This window comes from Equus przewalskii, chromosome 1 (assembly GCF_037783145.1).
Source record: "Equus przewalskii isolate Varuska chromosome 1, EquPr2, whole genome shotgun sequence".
In the NCBI taxonomy this organism is placed as follows: Eukaryota; Metazoa; Chordata; class Mammalia; order Perissodactyla; family Equidae; genus Equus; species Equus przewalskii.
This window is the reverse complement of record NC_091831.1, coordinates 39,324,654-39,345,025: the sequence shown is the minus strand read 5'-3', so window position 1 is coordinate 39,345,025 and position 20,372 is coordinate 39,324,654. Positions and strand designations below refer to the sequence as shown.

At 38.8% G+C, this 20,372-nt stretch overlaps 1 long non-coding RNA gene across 3 annotated transcripts in view; it reads right to left on the bottom strand.

The window, feature by feature from the left end:
- Positions 1–3,247: 3,247 nt before the first annotated feature.
- Positions 3,248–20,372, bottom strand: part of LOC139081968 (uncharacterized) — a 29,686-nt gene continuing 12,561 nt past the window's right edge. The window contains exons 2-3 of one of the 3 annotated variants that reach the window (XR_011537537.1): positions 6,447–19,409; positions 3,248–3,689 (exon numbers count right to left, since the gene is read on the bottom strand). This is a non-coding gene — a long non-coding RNA (uncharacterized lncRNA). The remainder of the gene's footprint in view (positions 3,690–6,446; positions 19,410–20,372) is intronic. The other 2 variants (XR_011537538.1, XR_011537539.1) reach the window with 2 other exon arrangements.

The following is a 20,372-nucleotide window of genomic DNA, read 5'->3' as shown; positions in this document are numbered from 1 at the left end:
TTATGGACAGGATTGAGAGGCAGTGTAGCAACACATGTATGGACTCTGGAGCCCAACTGCCTAGATTGAAATCTTGGCTCCTCTATTGATTAACATTGTGACCTAGGGCAAATTACTTAACTTCTCTGTGCCTCTGTTTCCTCATTTGTAAAGTGAGGATTTTGAGTTAATATGTTTAAAAATGCTTAAAGCAGTGCTTTACACTGTTCATATACATAAGCACATTTAGTACTATTTATATGTTAACTCCTATTTTTCTGGCTTTAAGATGTCAGAGGTATTGGTCCTCTTCTCTGTAACATTACACAAAAATCACGGGAACAATGAGACGCAGAATCACAAACTCAGTCTTTGAGGAAACTATGAAATATCTCTAACTCAACCCGTGATAGAAGTGGAAAGGTTGCCAAATGTTCGGAAGATCAAACCAAACTTTGAGATGTCACTGAGGGAAGACCCCTGAAGCTGGCAGAGAAGGGCTCCAAAAAAGGTGGCACAACCTAAGAGGTAAAGTCAACAATCTTTTGGAGTGGGGCACTGGGCCAGAAGCTGGAGCTTCTTTGACCTTGTGTGGCTCCCTGGAAAAGCGGAGAAGAGAGAACTGAATGAGGAAACACACAGGTCCAGCATCTTTGCAGGAAGCAGTCTGTCAGCGAGGCAGGGAGAGGAGAGAGACTGAATTCTGAGTAGTCCTGAAACTGCTGACCTTGTTTTTTGGGGAGAAGTAACAGCCAAAAGAATTTTCTTTTAATGGTCTGTATCAGATGTGTGTTCCTCATAATAATTTCATTGATTTGTGCTTGTTTTTTGTTCTGTTCTTAACTAAGTCAAAACCAAACACATATAGAGAAAATCAAAAAGAAGGGGGAGGAGAAGAAAGGAGAAGAAAGGAGAAAGCACAACAAATTAAGACCCAGCATATCTGTATTATCAAAAAATGTAAGTGAGCTAAAATTACTTATTGCAGGGAATGTTATTTTAATATTCCCAGACAAGTTGATTTCTGGGCAAAAAGAATTAAGAGAGACAAAGCAATGTTACATATAATGATAAAGGACCCAACCCACAATTTAGGTGAATAATAGCATCAAAATTGACAGAGCAAAACTTCAGGAAATACAAGAAATAGAAATATAACCATAGTTGGAGATATTAATTCATCTCTTGACCCAAGACTGATCAAATTCACAAAATGTGAGAAAGAGAAGAACAAAATAATTTAATAAGATAGATTATATGTTCATGCACATGTACATATGTGCTATACTTTACAGAGGCTGCACATTCTTTTCAGTTGCTTATGGAACACTGACAATAATAGACAATACGTTAAGCTACAAATAATATCAATAAATTCCTAAAGTAGAAATGGAACAGAAAGCATGCTATGTCCATAATACAATAAAACTAAAACATAATAACCAAACTAGAAAAAAGCTTATCACTTGGAAATAGAAAAAAAAAACCCTCTTCTTTATCAGACAGAATGTCTAGAATATAATGTCAATGTAAATATAACAGAACTCATGGGATTTAACTACAGCTATGCTCAGAGGAAAAAGATTGGTGTTGGGGAATTCAGATCCTTAGGGAAAAAAATTTTTATCTCTTAATCTATAACAAAATAAATTCCAGATGAGTTAAAGAATTAAAAGTATTTTAATAAAAAGTTGGGGGCTAAAAAAGAGAGGAAAAAAAGAGGTATGATGGAATAGCTCACAGCTGACTAACACTCCCACTGAAAACAACTAGAAAAGAGATAAAACAGTAGAAACTATCTACTTGAAAGCACCACATATTGTCAAAGCAAACAGGACCTAAGAAGGCGAAATCCCAGAGAGGGAGGAACCACCAAAACAGAGATGAGCCACCGTGCTGCACCCATTTTTCCCTCAGGTTATTTGCTACTGAGAAAGGTTGAGGATGCGGGCAGACACTCAGGACATTACCAAGAGCATAAAGGCCAACAAAGCTTTTGGCAGACTCATTAGGTTGGACTGACAAAAATTAGAGAACTTAGAGGGTGGCCAAGCCTCCTCCGAGAAGGAAGGGATAGAGAACTGAACCTAGGGCTCTGCTGGCTTTCATCTCAAGACACTTGCTGAATTTTGAAGTTGTCTGTGGTAAGGAGGTTAAGAAGTGGAGGAGAAAACCTCTGAAAAGCAGAGAAGTGTTTGGGCAGGTTTTGAGTTTTACAAAACAACTAGAATGCGGGATCCAGCAGTGGGAAGAACCCCAGGGCCTCTCAGGTAGAACACTGGAGGGATCCACTATGGAAGCATGGTCCCTGAGTCCTGAGGAACGAGCCTTCTGCCTACCTGGCACTAAGTCTCAGGGGTTAAGAGGTAGCCACAGTTTCCTGATTCTTTAGGGTCTTAGTCCTAATGGCCAGTTGTGATGGTTAAGTTTATTTGTCAACTTGGCTAGGTTATAGCGATGAAGATTATTTTAGGCCAGTTAATTTTGGAACTGTGGATGAGAAGCAGGCTCCAAGGACTGGAATTTGCTTGCCCTTTGAGAGACATTTGCATTTGTGAAGGAAGGGAGATGACCTTGTCTCTAGAAACTCTTAATGGGGAAGGCAAGAACTTGGGTTGGTTGCTGTCTGGCAATCTCATGTAACTGATTTAGGGTGGTGGCTTCTGACCTTTACTTAATCCGATTTGATTCTTGTCTAAAAGTCATGGGATCACCCAATAACCAGACCCCACCTGCACTGATACCATTTTAACGTTTTTTCATATTCTTTCCATTGTGTTGTAAAGAGATAACTCACATACCCATGCCTTATAAAATTAGCCCTAACCCTCAACTCAGGGCAGCAGCTGGCTCCTCCTGCCCATGGGTCCTGTCCCCATGCTGTTCCACACTATTCTCTAAATAAAAGAGCACTACTGCCAGATCTTGAGAGTCCAAGAAATCTTTCTTTCGACTCCTTGGCTCACCAACCCTGCATCAATAGTGCCCAGTTGTCTGGCCAAACACTAGTCTAGATGTTGCTGTGAAGGTATTTTATAGATGTGATTAATGTTTATAACCAATTGACTTAAAGTAAAGGAAATGACCCTTGATAATGGTGATGGGCCTTATCCAATCAATTGAAGCAAAAGCTGTCTCCGGGAGAAAGACTTCTGCCTCAACGCTAGCATAGAAATCTTACCTGAGTTTCCAGCCTACTGGCCTAATCTATGGTTTTTGGACTTGTCGACGAAAATAATCCATAACCAATCTATAAATGAAAATTTGGATGAGTTTATTCTGAGCTTAAATCTGAGGATTATAACCCGGGGCCTTTCTTCCCAAAGGAAGAAAGGGCACCAAAGAAGTGGGGTGCACAAAGTGGTAATATACCTCCAGGGAGGATGTTTCACATAGGATTGAAATGTCCCTTTTAAATAGTCACGAGACTGCTCTGTCGGCACAGCGATTGATGGAAATAGCAGGTAGGTCTTCTGTCTCAGTGAACACAGCAGGGTGGCAAGTCTGTTGTCTTGAGCTGGGTGGTCACAGGTGAGCTGGGTGGTCAAGGGTGAGTGCAGCAATCAGTTCCTAGCCTAAGGAAAGATGCTTATCCCTAAGGAAATGCCAATGTGGGGGGAAGTTGCACCTTTATCTCAAGGGCCTTTGTTCTGGCCATAGGAAATGTCTAAGCAGATATACAATGTGTGTTCAACAGCCACAGTCAGGCCCTTTTGGAAAAAACAAAGTCAGGCTGAATTAGGTTTATACCAAATGGCTTCCTCATATACTCCAATATATCCTATTGCTTGCCATTTTTATTTGTCAGACTCAAGACTACAACCTCAACCTTGCCTGAGTTTCCATCTGCCAACCCTACAGAATTCCAGCTTGCCGGTCCCCACAACTGCATAAGCCAATTCCTTAAAATCTCTCTCTCTCTCTCTGTACACACACACACACACACACCCCGGTTCTGTTTCTCTGAAGAATCATGACTGATTCACTCAGTTATCACTCCTAACAGGGCCCGCACACAAGGTGGATCCCTTCAAACATGTCTGAATTCTGAGGGCGCACAAATAATAGGACCTCACTGTGGGAAACACTGTGGGAAAATATATCACTTGTAATTTGTAAGCTCACTGAAGGAAAATGCCACTGTTCTAGTGTGAGGCTGTTTTAGTCCATGATTAAACAGATCAACTTGGATAATTTAAAACTGAGTTATTTAACCAATCCGTTTATTACAGCAATTAAAAGACCAGCTGTAGACTCTGTCTAACATAGCTTCTCAAACAGCTGCAATACTGCAATGGTTATTTTCAGACCAGATTACGGTCTGAATATATTATTTGTATTTTAGTCTCATTTATAAACCAGTTTTTAAGGTCTCAATTTATATTAAAGAAAACGCTCATTTTATTTAGTGCCGTAGCTCACAGACACATTGCAGGATAGATTCAATTTAAGCTAAAAAATCTTTAATTACTACATAAGGAATGACCATGTTCAGTGTAGAAATTAAGCTTGCATCTTGTAGCCAAATTTCCATGAAAAGCACAAGGAATATTGAAGCTGCAAATAAGTATCAATATTTCTTTATTGAGCCCATATGGAAAGTTGGTTTTGAAGGCATCCATGTTTTGTTTCGGGCACCCCTTCACCTGTCTTTGCAGCTGTTATACAAGGATATAATTCATGGCCTAGACCTCTTCGGACCACTGCTCCTTCCATCCTTTCTCTCCTTTCCCATCTTTTTCTCCTACTATCCCCCCCACCAGCCTCTCAAAGCCTTTATCATCTTCAGTATGTGGGTTGGGTCCTACTTAATAGCACTTTTGAATCAATTAAAATGAAAGCTGTCCATATTTCAAACACACTATGTTATAAACTGTCCACTCTAAAAGAACTATGTTCGGGAAATGGAATGTTAGCTAAAATACATTTTCTTTTTCTTTTTTTAAACTTTCCTCCTTTATTTATTTATTTATTTATTTATTTATTTGGGAGGAAGATCAGCCCTGAGCTAATATCTGCATCCAATCCTCCTCTTTTTTGCTGGGGAAGACTGGCCCTGAGCTAGCATCCGTGCCCATCTTCCTCTACTTTATATGTGGGATGCCTGCCACAGCATGGCTTGCCAAGCAGTGCCATGTCCGCACCTGGGATCCAAACCAACAAACCCCTGGCCCCAAAGTGGAATGTGTGCACTTCACCACTGCGCCACCAGGCCGGCCCCTAAAACGCAATTTCATTAACATGCTTCACAGTCAGGATGAGAGCTAGGGCTCTGGCCAGAACGTAATCTCCAATGAGAACAATGAGCTCTTACTACTTAATGGATATTTGAATTTTCTCCTGTAATGCAAATACAACTTTACTATGGACTTTCATGCACAGAAAAATTTCCTTATGTTTATAAACATTAACAAGTCATTCTAGAACATTTTATGTGCCAAGCAATGCACATTACATTTGTAAAATTACAATTATAGTCTCTTTATGAATGGAGGGACAATCCCAATATAAAGTTGGGGGGGGGTGCTGGCACATATAGAAAGAAAGCAAAGCTTGGGGGGATGTTGTGGTATATTTAAATTGGGAAATATTTTCAAATGCGTGAGGAGAATATGGAACAGTCTTGAAGGGCTGATGTGAATGTGAACTATTTGAATTCATCAGAAGGGAACATAATATGACTCCAAGCAGTAAGTAGCTCCAAGCTGGGCCAGGTAGGAGCAGTTCTCAGTCTGGGTAGTAGTTTAGGGAACCAGTAAAGACACACTGGAAAGCCAAGGAGTAGGGAATGAAGGAGCTAGAAGCCCATTTTCCTAGATGGCTCTTTCTGAAAGGCTTCCCACAGCTGGCTCAGTCTCGCCCTTCAGACGTCAGGCTTTTACTGACCTTCCAATGTAAGCGACTCTCCCTCCTCTTTACCCCATTGGTCTTTGTCCTGCCACACTGTTTTTATCAGTCATAGCACTTATCATAATGTGCAATGTCTATTTATATGTCTTTTACTTGGGTCTTGTCACTGGGCTGGGAGCTCTGTGAGGGCAGTAATCCAGTTGATCTTGTTCATCGCTGTAATCCTCAGAGCGGTGCCCAGAATGTGATTGTCAAATGATAGATTGGTTGGTTGACTGAATGAATGAAAATCTGAAAGAACTGATTTGCTTCAAGGGAGAAGCAATAGAGCGTAGTGAATGAGCTGGCAGACGGGAGGATTTGTATTCAAATATGAGCTCCACAACATACTAGCTATGTGTGGTCAAGTGACTTGACTTCTCTGACTCTCCATTTCCTCAAGTATAATTTATATACCCAATTTGGGTAATATGTCCTACCCTCTTCAGTGGTTGTGAAGATAAAGAAGATATTTTATGGGAAGCGATTAGCATAGCACTTGTATTAGTTATCTATTTCTGTGTAACAAATTGCCCCAAAACATAACAACTGGAAACAAGGAACATTTATTATCTCACCAGTTCTGTGGGTCAGGAATCTTGGAGAGGCTGAGCTGGGTCTCTCACAAGGTTGCCATCAAGGTGTCAGCTGAGGCTGCAATCATCTCCAGGCTCCTCTGGGTGGGATCTGCTTCCAAGCTCACTCCCGAGGCTGTTGGCAGGCCTTAGAAGATCTGCTTCCAAGCTCGCACATGGGCTTCTCCAAGGGCTGTTTCATAGCACGGCAACTGGCTTCCCCCAGAGTGAGCAATCCAAGAGCCAGATAGAGAGAAAGCTTAGGACAAGTCACAGTCTTTTTATAACATAATCTCAGAAGTGACATCCCATCACTTTAGCCAGATTCTGTTTGTTAGAACTGAGTTATTGGATCCTACTCACACTCAAGAGGAGGAATTACAAAAGGGCATGAATATGAGAAGGCGGGGATCAGTGGGGCCATCTTAGAGGCTGCCTACCACAGAACCCAAATAGGATAACAACAATATAGCTAACGTTTAACATGGTTTACTACCTGCCAGGAAAAGTGCTTTATATATATTATCTATTCAGTTCTCATGCAGCGCTGTGAGTGACGTGGAATTATTAGCCTCATTTAATAGATGAGGGAACCGAGGCAAAGAGAGATTAAGTAACTCTATGAAAGTCTCACAGTTAGCATGTAGCATCCTCAGGCTTCAGAATATGATAATCTGACCCTGGGACCTTAGTCTTAACCTCAGTGCTAAGCTTCCTCTCAGAGAAGAGTTCAATAAATGACAGCTGTTGCCATTGAATGCAAGGTCAACAAGTGTTACAGAATAGTCAAAGAGAAGAGTAGGGGGAAGAAACCCAGAAGATGGGTAGCTTGACTCAAGAAACTGAGAATAGAGCTGAAATTTCACATCCAGGAGAAAACACAGCAATTTCCTGTGGTTTAAGTCCAGGGATTAGGGCCCTCAAGAGAGCATCTTAGAGGTTAAAAGGCATAGGTCTGACTCAGAAAGGAAAGAGTCTTGCTAAAGATAGCATCACAGCCTTATGAAATGAGAAGCATCCTAGGCTCTGATGCCTGGGTAAGGGTTTAGAACTTTATATGTTTGTTACAATATCGTGGTTTTTATTTTCCTAATGTGAAGGCTTTCAGGGTAAAAGTTTTGGCCTGGAACTCCCAGACTAAGTTATTATTTTTGGCTAGAGAAAAAACAAAAGCATTTACTGAAATGACATGAATGCTTTCATCTATTTCTCTATATTTTAAAATATTGTTTTAGAAAAGATCCGTGACTCAAGAGCTAAGCTTGCAACACACCCCTGCAAAGGAAATAACCTCTCTGCACATGACACCTGGCAAACTGTCCCACCACTCAGGGCCTTGGAACACTTGTTATGATTCTAGCAAAAATGAGCTATTAAAGAGTGAAACAGCAGCCTCTTCCTTCTAAACTAAACATATGGTCAGTACATTTGGTTAAAGGACAGGAAACAGGAGATACAGGTAATTTCATTTGGACTTGTGCTCATAGTTACATCCAAAAAGAGGGTTTCAAAGGAAGCCACAGCTGGTGTTCAGATAATCAGACAATAGCACGAGCAAAGCCACAACAGAAAGTGACATGAGTCATTGGATTTTTCAGGGAAAGAGAAAAAAATTGATTCTTTGACCAATCTCTAACTCTGGACTTGAATATACAGTAGAGAAGTATGAATAACGTGTGACAAGTTCTTTTTTCCACTAAGCATGACTCACTTTAAGAAATGCAGAGTGAAATTCTTAAATTGGAGAATTAATTATTTTGTGGGTAACTACATTGCGTTCATAAGTATTGTTTAATTTGGGAAAGAATTCTGTAAAACTTGAGAGTCTCCATTCTTCAGATTTGCTCAGAATCACAGCATTGCAAATTTTGGAGCTGGAGAGGATATTGGAGGTCAGAGTACATCTGGGAAGTGTTGTTTGGAAAATAGGGACCAGGGAGGGAGGTCACATTGCTGCTAACAAAATGAAGTTTTACTTGATCATATTTCTGAATGGTCAGAAATTAGGTTGGGAAAAGGCGTAGCTAGATATATTATGGAATTTGTTTCTTTATCTAACTAACGATTGTGGTTTGAAAAAAAGAGCCACAAAGGAATCCCCTTTCAGGAGTCCTCACATTGCATGTATTGCATTTCCCTCATCTCAAAGTGGTCAGAATGAAGCTCTTTATCCCTGAAGAGAATCTGAATCAAAGTTCTCATAAAGGAGTGGGATCTCAGAGGTGTTGGCAACTTTGGAATTCTATGATTTTCTTTGAGTACTATTATATCACTAGTTCACCCTACACCGCCTCAGTCAGGATAAAACACACAAATTCTTGAGGGCTTAGTTCAGTCTATGTCATCTTTGCATTCTCTGCTTTGCTCAAGGTGCTTAACAAGTTGCCATGAGCGTTGAATGGTAATTGGTAACACTTTCTAGTATGTCAGCCCTCAAGGCACAGATCAGCAGGTTCAGCCTGCTAGCTACACCCTCCACCTCTCACAACCTAAGAAAATCATACCCAGATACAGAGGTCAGAAGCATCCAAGGAAGGTTCTTTTGGAGTCCTGGTTGATTCTTGAAAGCATGCATCCGTTAATTAATTAATTAATTTGTTTATTGAGCACTTTCATGTTAGGCACTGTCCCAGGTGCTGAGGATCAAAAGATAAACAAGGCACAATACCTTCCGCCAAAGGGCGTCTTTCCTTTATACTGAACACATGATTCAATTTATAAAATTTCTGTTTACATTTCACTTACCAGGAATACGACTCTTGCCTATAGCTATGCATATCTACAGTCAAACAAACGAACAAACAAAAAGTGCTCAAAGACTATACCTATGTGGAGAGGATGTCTCATCTTTGCAAATGAAGTGTAGCACACATAAACAGGCAGCCACAGCAAATTGAAACAATAAATACAGACACTTTTCCAAAAAGGCTCGAAGACTGAAGACTGCAGTTCCAGATCGATTTTCTCACTTGCTAGGCACATAAACTTGGGCAAGTCATCTGTAAAATGGTTGAATGAAAATTGCTCCACATTATTGTACTCTCAGTATTTAGCTTATAACAAATAAACAACAAATATTTCTTAAGTAAATCACTGCGTGAATACTTATCTCATCTGAGTCAACAAAATGTCTTCTCATTCTCTTGGAATACGAAGAGCCTGAGAGATCATCCTTTGGAACAATGCATGTGAAATCATTAGTTTACTCAACAAACGCTTTTTGAGTACCTATTATATTGCCAGACCTTGGGCACTGTGGATCAAATGGTGAGCAGACATTGACACACTCTGGAGGGTAGCAAACTATATGAATTTCAGAAATCTAGGTAACATCCGGAGCATTATCATTTACTTTTAAAAGATTCCAAATGATAGCCAGCTTTACCCTGGAATTCTTCATTTTTCCTCATGAGTGAGATGGTGAGAGCTACAACTTTGGGAAATGATCCTATTTTCCTCTCTACTAATTTTGCTTCTCCTTTTCTTCTAATCTTCTTTGTATCTTCTGTATATTTTCAGTCAATCCATCTGCGTCGGAGTAATTCTTTTCAAGAATAACATTCAAATATATTTTACAATCAGTTTGGCTCAGGAAAACAACCGGACACAGGCCATGAGGCTGAAGCCCAGTCCTGGACGTCCCTTGCTGTTCTGAATGCAATGTCTTTAGACTTTGGATAATGAGGAGAATCTGAGGAAGGTCCTGAGGAGGGGACTGCAGTAGCGGGGTGATGGGAGGGTTCAGGCTCAGGACAGTATCTTCCTACCCAAGCTATAAGATAGTATTTCAACATTTCCACAAATTAGCATTCCACAAATGCTAAATAAAGCATCTACATAACTAGTCTCTGGCTATTGCAGAGCCACCTGTCATGCTAAGCTTTAGGAAAATTTACTCTGCTTCCATATACTCTGCAAAATAAAACTGGTCATCATTATAACCCAGATTTCAAAGTGGCCATGTGTGGACCTGCAGACAAAATCTTGACTTTTTGTTAAAATGGCAAATTCTAGTTTGTGTCATGCTACATTCAAGTAGAAATTACAGACTGTTTGCTGTTCCCATTCTCCCCGGAAATGGTGGTTTAAACATTTTATGCTTGCCTTCTGTTGGTTATATCCGTGGACCTAGTCACGTGGATTTCCCAAAATGGCAAGTCATGCCCTGAAAGTTTTAAGAAGCTGACATTTCAGTTACTGTTGTGTCTTGTTTATGTAGATTGTTACTTATTCTAACAAATAGTCTGGGTTGTTTCTGGTTGTCTGGAGGAGGAGAAAGAATTAATGAGAGCAGGGAAAAACCTTGTTTGTCTTTAGTTCAAAACAGAGAGGAGGTTCACTTTGCCATAAAGGATTAAGGGATACCTGGAAAGACCGGAAAGTTCAAGTGGAAACCCCCTTGGATGGTGGCTGTTCCTGAGACTTAGAGAAAAGACAAGGGCCAAGGGTAATAGTCTTCTTCATGAGAATATGCGGCCTGGTGGATGGCCTGTTCTTTTGGTTCGTTGAGGAAAAGTCTGCTGAACACTCGACTGAGAAAGAAAGAATTCCTAGGAAAAATAATGAAGAAAATGATCTGCTTCAATTGGACTTCTGGAATGGCTCCAGATTAGTGGTTAATTGTAATAGTAATTCATTAAACGTAATCAAAAGGTTCTGTAAATGCTGACAAAGACGAAGAAAGTGGGAATTTTGACTTAATGAAATAAATTAGTTGCCCCCTTCTCCTTTCTCTGTCATTTTCTTCCTTCTTCTCTCCCTGTGTCCCTCCACCTCCTCCTTCCTTCTTTCTTTCCTTTGTCCCTCTTTCTTCTCCCTCCTGTCTCCTTCCTCTGAAGGAAGAAAGGGACTGTTCAGTTGACTCCCACGAGGCTTAACTCATAAGCTCAGTAGCCACCTGTGTTCTCTAGAAATTAACCCTCATTGATAACCAGTGTGCATCTTCCTCTTACTGCCTCTGAACAGATAACAGCAATATTTGGAAAGACTTTCCCATTTGCCAGCTCTTGCCATGCCCTACTCCTCAACTCCAACCCCAACACACGCGTGAAGACAAACTTTGGGTATAAAGTCAAGCTAAGAAGAAATCCTTGACTTGCTGATTTTTAGAATACAACAGACCCCTCAATGCTCTCTCCATTGTTTCTCCATTTTCTAGTGTAATACTTATCACAGAGGATGCATCCAGAGAAAAATATTCTTGACTAAATTATAACAAATTCATAAATATAGTCTAAGTGTAGAGAGTCTAAGAGTAGACTTTCTTCAGTGTCACATTTCCCTAAAGTAGCTTCAAGTTTCCTGGGCAGTTTCACAAAAAAAGTTAATTGCCTTTATCAAGTGTTCTCTCTCATCCCATGACCATTTTCACAACAGATTGTTTATTAGTTGACAGGAGTTACATAGTGATGAACAGTGAGCAGGAAAGTCAGATTCATTCTTTTTTTTTTTAGCAAACGTTTATCATGTCAAACACTGAGCCGGGTTCCAGGGATACAACTATGAACAAGGTAGAATCAGTCTGTGCCCAGAAGAATTTACCTTCTATTGGACACTTCAGCTGCTCAGATGGTTAAATGGATCAGGTTCTCCAGAGCTGAGTGATTCTCTTCACCATATTATTCAAAACTTTAATTGCTATATGTCGTAGATAGTCTCTGTCTCTGGCTAAAAATTGTAAAAGTTATGGTCATGAATACTAAAGTTATACTGCATGCACATCTCAGCAGTTAGCACGTCTAAAACATCTAGGAAGAGGGTCTTCTCTTCAGAGAATCAATATCACTTCCTTATACTGGGGCGGTGCTTTTATATGAATCTTAACTTTTTAGGCCATAAAAGAATAATTTAGAGCTTATAATTTGCTCCATTTTTTTCTATAACAACAATTAAAGAGAACCCCAAAGCTCAGACAACTGACCTGTGTTCAGTAGAGGAGGTGATATGACAGTTTTTCCAAGAGTGGACATAAATTTGCAATGTTTGTACCACATTCATAGGTCCAATTTTCTGAGTAAACAATAGCTAACGTATATAAAAGTCAGCTCATGGGTGTGGTTCATGGTCAAGAAGCTGCCCCCACAGGGTTGGAAACAACTTGTGGTGGGTCTGGAACCAGTGTGTAATCTGTTCTTGAGGCCACTGCAAAGCAGGCCTTACCCAGGAGCTGCCTATTTGCATTACGTACAAGGAGGAATGGCTTCAGGTCTAACCAAAACAAACAAAAATCATTACTGATAGAGTTGTTCATGAAATTATTGAATCAAAAGGGGACATCCAAGATCAAGAAGTTTGGAGCATTGAGACCAAAAAGAAAAAAAGGGAGGGAGGAGATGACTAAGAGTCAATAATCCAATATGAGAACCAGGAACCGATCCAGAAGTCTGACACCAGAAGGGAGGCAGGATGCACTGTGCAGAGCCAGAAGTGTAAAGGCGCAAGAATGGGTTTGTGAACACCAAGACTGTTTTAAAATTCTTGTGCCCTGATGTAAAATGGTAGACCATGGCAGTATATGGAAAGAATGGAAACAAGCTAAAAAACAATTTGGCTAATTTGTATGGATAACATGACTTGCTCTGGAAAAATTCTGCCTTCATTGTCTCCTCCCCAGTTGCCAAACCTCCAGGCTCCTGCCTTCTCCCCTTCCTAAGGCGCATTACACACATGGTAATGAGGAAGAGAAGTCTCTTAGCCAATTTTTGTCCCTGTTTCTTGGGCTCTGGAATGTAATTTGAAATAGTGGTAAAAGGACAGAACAGTCTGAATAATTGTGACTATCCATGGGATGGAGATCAATAGTGCTGTCAATCATTCAGGTGCTCGCACAAACCTAGATTTTTGTCTCCATGCAAAGAAAACTTGAGATGATTTAGTGAATTTTTGACTTTTCCTCTGTTTGTATGGAATCATGTAAACATTATTGGAGCACATGAATGAAATTCTTTTTTGAAGAAATAGAAAAATTTACCCCCCAAAAATCAAGACCCCCAAGATTCTAGTCCCTAAGCCTAACTTAAAATTTGACTTTAATTTCCAAATTCCCAAGAAGAATTCTCCCTCAAATAAGTTTGTTCAAAAAAATGTCTTTTGACATTCCACTCATTTAAAAAGGCTTGTGAGGAAGCTTGATGAGCAAGTTTTAAAAAGATCAGCCATCTTCATTCTCTGACAAAGACCCAAACAAACAAAAAGGAAAACAAAGCTGCATTAGGTGAATCAGTGTTGCCTAGTTTTATACTTGAATGTACCTGTTAACCTCAAATGCTTGACCTAACAAGGAACATGAATGGACATTAGAAGATGTAAGGTAAAACACCAACATTGTAAATGTTTCCTGACTTGCTCAGTAATGTTCCAGTTGAATCTCTTGCATGCCTCTATTATAGCACATGACTTCTTGTCTTATAGTTACTTATTTACACATAAGGAGGGAAGGTATTCCAAAATAATAATAAATGTGTTCCCCACTCACTATATCTCCTCTCCCTCAGAAGGCTGAGGCTGATGCAGCCCTGTCCTTGTTCAGGAAACCACTTATGTGTCACGCCCTGCCTTAGGGTAAGAAAAACCACAGAAGCAGCATTTCCAGGCTGTGAATTTAAAAACTGAGAGGAAGGGATAAAATGGAAAGATTTGAAAGATCGAGGAACTGTTTCCTCTTTCCCCTAACATCTCCAAGACCAAGAGAATATTCCATAGACTTGGGAAAGAAGAGAGGAGAGTGATTCCAGGAAATGGGGAAGGAATAGATGGAGAAGAGTGAAATAAACACGGAGAGAATCCACCTCCACATGACTAAGATCACTGGTTGCCGGAACTAGGGGCAAACTTTGTGGGCATTGAGTCTGAAGCTACCAACCATAACATCTCCATTTGAGGACACTGCACACGTGGTTTTGTGAGCACATGAGTTTCATTTTCACTGTACTCCTATCATAAGCATCTGTGGATAGCAGCCAGCACCTCATATGATGATTATCCTACAAGGTGAATGCCCATCAGTGTTCCAAAATTTTGCTTAGGACCTATCTTCCAACCTACCTGCCTCATGGGGACAGCTCTTCATTCACTGGCCCAAGTCTTTCGTGAACCATCTATCCTCCAATCCCCTTAGATTTGAGTTGATACTGTAGGAAGAAAATCCTCTCCCTTGTGAACATTTTGGGAATAGATGGACAATGTGTTTTATCTTGAGTTATTTCTGGTATGTTATAATTTTCCAGTAATTTCTTCATTTTATTCAACTTTTCAAAGTTATTCACTTATAATTATTAATAATATTACCTTATTATTGACTTAAATCTTTGCTTTATTTGTATTTGCATACTTCCTTTTTTCATAATATTACTAGTGGTTTCTCTACTTTTTTCATAATTAATCTTGTCAGAGTTTGTTCTATTTTAATAGTTACTTTTAAAAAAAGTTTTTGCTGTGTTGTTCTTCCCTATTGTATCTTTTTTTTTTTTTTTAAAGATTGGCACTCTGAGCTAACAACTGTTGCCAAACTTCTTTTTTTTTTTTTCTGCTTTTTCTCCCCAAATCCCCCTGGTACATAGTTGTATATTTTTAGTTGTGGGTCCTTCTAGTTGTGGCATGTGGGTCGCTGCCTCAGCGTGGCCTGATGAACGGTGCCATGTCTGTGCCCAGGATCCAAACTAGTGAAACCATGGCCCGCCGAAGTGGAGTGCAAGAACTCAACCACTGGGCCACGGGGCCAGCCTCCCCTATTGTATCTTTATTTTCTATTTCATTGATTCCTAATCATATTTTATTATAGCTTTCTTTCTACTTTCTGGGGTTTCTTTTGTTTTTTTTTTCTTTTCTTCTTAAAGTATGTATTTAGCTCATTATTTTTTATTCTTTCTGTGGTTTTTCTAACACAGTTATTTATGGCTATCTATTTGCCTCAAAGCCTCATTCTTCCTATACCCCACAAATTTTGTTAATCTTTTAAAATTATCATTCACTGCTAAGTCTTTTAAAATTTTTGTGTTTTTTTAGCCCATAAATTGTATAGAGGTTCATTTTATTTTCTAAATATGTGAGGTTTCTATATTAATATATTTAAAAAAAATTCATAACTTACACTTACACTGTGGTCAAAGATCATGGTCTGTATAACTATTCTCAGAAATTTGTTGAGGCTTTCTTTATGGCCTAGTACACGATAAATTTTTAAATGTGTTCTATGTGTGCTTGAGAAAAATGCAGTTTTTCTAACTGTCAAATACAGAAATCTATACATGCCCATTAGGTCAAGAATGATTTTTGTATTATTTACATATTTTATCTTTGCTGATTAATATGTCCAACATTAATAATCAAGAGAAATGTGTTGAAGTCACCTACTATGATGTGAGTTGATAATTTTATTCCTGTAGTTTTATCCATTTGCTTTATATATTTCAAGACTACTTTATTAGATGCCTATATGTTTAAGATTGCTTTATATTCTTAATGATTTAAACCTTTTATTTTTATGTAATGATGGTCTTCATTACTAATAATGTTTTTGTTTCAAAGTCTATTTCATCTAATACAAATAGAGTTATACCAGTTCTTTTTGGCATCTACACCAGCTTAAGATCTCACCCTCACCCTCCACCCTCGCAAGGAACTGTTTTGGAAGTAACACCCCAACATGTGCGTGTACACACACACACACACATACACTCATACACAGACACATACCTCCCAAGTGAATTCACTGGACAAGTGAATTTTAACCTTGGAAAATTAGAAGAACATTTGGGATGACTCATACCAGGCAGATTTATGTTATGCTATCAATGTGTTTCCTTGTCCCTGTTACTCCTCTTCCTGTCTAGAAATGAAACGCTTTTAGTACTGTTGTATGCTATTGTCTAATATTGCTGTGTATCTCTCACATATGCCTGTTCCAATTCTCCAGCTGGACTTTCTGATAGGAATTCTGCATAGAACTTCTGTGCCCTTATATTCCCCATAAATCTTGGTATAATAATATGAACATATGCCCTCCTCTCTGATCATGCTTAAGACTGCCAGTACCCTATCTTTAACTGGAAATTGCTCCAAACTCTGACTCTGTATTGTTCTTTTTTGTTGTTGTTGAGGAAGATTAGCCCTGAACTAATATCTGCTGCCCATCCTCCTCTTTTTGCTGAGGAAGACTGGCCCTGAGCTAGCATCCTTGTCCATCTTCCTCTACTTTACATGTGGGACGACTGCCACAGCATGGCTTGCTGAGCAGTGCCATGTCTGCACCTGGGATCCGAACAGGCAAAACCCCGGCTGCTGAAGCAGAATGTGCAAACTGAACTGCTGGCCACCAGGCTGGCCCCTGTTCTTTTTTTCAGGTCTGTCCTCTCCCCCATCCTATTGACTTTTTTGCCTAGAAATTCACTTGGCTTTTTTTTCCTTTATTACATTTTTAAAGATAATTCTTTTCTATGAAAAAATTATATAAGTACTAAATAATATAAATAAAATGTTTTTAAATACAGAAAAAAAGAATATTATCACCAGCAACCACACCTCTTAGAGACCAGCATTACTAATATTTTGGTATATCCCACCTAGTAATCATATATAAATAAGTAGACATATATATATATTTTTTATAAACTGCCCTTACCTTCTACATTCTGTCTTATGACTTCCTTCCTAAGATTATATCATAAGTTTTTTCTCATGGCAATAATATTCTTCTTTTTTTTTTTGCAGTAACATTGGCTTATAACATTATATAAATTTCAGGTATACATCATTATATTTTGATTTCAGTATAGATTGTATCATGTTCATCACCCAAAGACTAACTACAATTCATCACCACACACATGGGCCTAATCCTCCCTTGCCCTCTGGTAACCACCAATCCAATCTCTGTCTCTATGTGATTGTTTGTTGCTGTTTTTATCTTCTACTTATGAGTGAGATCATATGGTATTTGACTTTCTCCCTCTGACTTTTATTTCTTTTAGCATAATACCCTCAAGGTCCATCCATGTTGTCACAAATGGCCGGATTTCTTTGTTTCTTATGACTGAGTAGTATTCCATTTTGTATATATACCTCATCTTCTTTATCCATTCGTCCCTTGTTGGGCAACTGGGTGAATAATGCTGCAATGAACATAGGGGTGAATGTATCTTTACGCATTGATGTTTTCATGTTCTTTGAATAAAGACCCAGCAGTGGAATAGCTGGATCGTATGGTAGTTCTATTCTTAATTTTTTGAAGGATCTCCATAATGGCTGCACCAGGTTGCACTCCCACCAGCAGCAGTGTATGAGAGTTCTCTTTTCTCCACGTCTTCTCCAATACTTGTTGTTTCCTGTCTTGTTAATTATAGCCATTCTGACAGAAGTGAGGAGATATCTCATTGTGCTTTTGATTTGCATTTCCCTAATATTTAATAATGTTGAACATTCTTTCATGTGCCTGTTGCTCATCTGTATATCTTCTTTGGAGAAATGTCTGTTCAGATCTTTTGCCCATTTTTTAATTGGGTTGTTAGTTTTTTGTTGTTGAGATGTATGAGTTCTTTGTATATTTTAGATATTAATTCCTTATCAGACTTTTGGTGTGCAAATATCTTCTCCCAATTGTTAGGTTGTCTTTTTGTTTTGTTAATGATTTCCTTTGTTGTGCAGAAACTGTTTAGTTTGATGTAGTCCCATTTGTTTATTTTTTCTATTGTTTCCCTTGCCCAGTCACACATGGTATTTGAAAATATGCTACTAAGACCAATGTCGAAGAACATACTGCCTATGTTTTCTTCTAGAAGTTTCATGGTTTCAGGTCTTATATTCAAGTCTTTAATCCACTTGAGTTAGTTTTTCTGTATGGTGTAAGATAATGGTCTACTTTCATTCTTTTGCAAGCGCTGGTCCAGTTTTCCCAATACCGTTTATTGAAGAGACTCTCCTTTCTCCATGGTATGTCCTTGGTTCCCTTGTCTAAAATTAGCTGTCCATATATGTGTGGGTTTATTTCTGGGCTATCAATTCTGTTCCATTGTCTATGTGTCTGTTTTTATGTCAGTACCATGGTTACTATAGCTTTGTAGAATATTTTGAAATCAGGGAGTGTGATGCCTCCAGCTTTGTTCTTTTTTCTTAGGATTCCTTTGGCTATATGGGGTCTTTTGGTGTTCCATATAAATTTTAGGATTTTTTGTTCTATTTCTGTGAAAAACGTTGGAATTTTGATAGGAATTGCATTGAATCTGTAGTTTGCTTTAGGAAGTATGGATGCTTTCACTATGTTAATTCTTCCAATCCAAGAGCACAGAATATCTTTCCATTTCTTTGTATCTTCTTCAGTTTCTTTGAACAGTATTTTATAGTTTTCAGTGTACAGATCTTTCACCTCTTTGGTTAAGTTTATTCCTGGGTATTTTTTGTTGTTGTTGCAATCGTAAACGGGGTTGTATTCTTAATTTCTCTTTCTGCTACTTCATTGTTAGTGTATAGAAACACATCTGATTTTTGTATGTTGATTTTGTATCCTGCAACTTTACTGTATTCATTTGTTATTTCTCAAAGTTTTTCGTGGATTCACTAGGGTTTTCCATATATAAAATAATGTCATCTTTGAATAGAGACAGTTTCACTTGGCCATAATATTCTTAAGGATGTGTTTTTAGGTTAGCATTTGGTTGCAATTCTTACTCAATTCTATGGCTATACGAGAAGCTATTGAGTCTGTGTCATATTCTTGGATATTTGGGATGTTTCCAATTTATTGCTATTGTAAAATAATGCTGATATGAACATTCTTTTGCGTAAATTCTTGCATGTATCTCTGATTGGTTCCTTGTGATAAAGTCTTAGAAATAGATCTCTACCATCTTGTTCTTTTTCATCTCACTGAGATGCCATATTTTGGATCACTCCTTTTGAGAAATAATCACCAACTCAGCCTTCTACAATATTGCATCCTAGTAGAAGTCCAGGACCCTATCAGGCCGCTGTTTCCTGGGAAAGCAGAAGAGATTCATAGCACATGTGCCTTTAGATTTTATCCATGCATAAGTCTTTTTGTGGTCATAGATGTTGCCTGTCCATTTATAACAGTAAATTCATAGAAATAGTGAGAAAAGATCCTCTATAAACCTCCTTGCCTAGCACCTAGTATGGTGTGAGCATCGCCCACTTCAGCTTAAGTGATTCTGTGCCTGGTTATGAAAACCATGGCTTACCATCATGACTTCACGATCATTTGAAGCATTTGGAAACCACTTTTTTTTTTTTTTTTTATCTAGGTACAAGTGCGGGCATTTCCTAATTACTTGTCTATCCATAGTTAAAATTTGGGCTGAGCTTTATCTGGAAATTAAGGAAAGACTAGACTCATCATTGAACTTCGCTGTTTTGACATGCAGGTTTGAAGGACGGTCCACTTCAGATTTTCCCGTTTGGGGTCAGAACGGGGGCCCATAAACAATCTGCTGAGAACAGACAAGGTCTAGGGCAGAGGTCTCTGACCGCCCACCTCAGCTGTACTGCTGCTTCAGACCCTGAAAGTTCGTTGTCTAGGTTAAAGAAAACCTGGCAATTTAACATGTGTTTTGAACTCTAGAACAATAGTAATAACAATAGTTTCCATTTATCAAGCCCTTCTTTGTTTCGAAAGCTACATTCTACACTTTGTAAGCCATCTCCTTCGATCTTCTCACCATCCCAAAAGACCTAGGAGGTGAATATTATTGTGTCCTGTATTTTATAAGTGAAAAAACTGAGGACAAGTCAGATAGGTAGTCTGATATGAGACTCTGACTCAGGAGATGTACTAAGGCTTAAAATAGAGATTTGGGAGCCATCGACCATGGATGATTGTGGTTATGCTGGATGCAAAAATAGGGAATGAATTAGACACGGAGAGAACTGAAGACTGAACATTGAGTAATGTTTAAATTACAGAAGGAGAAAGAAAAGTCA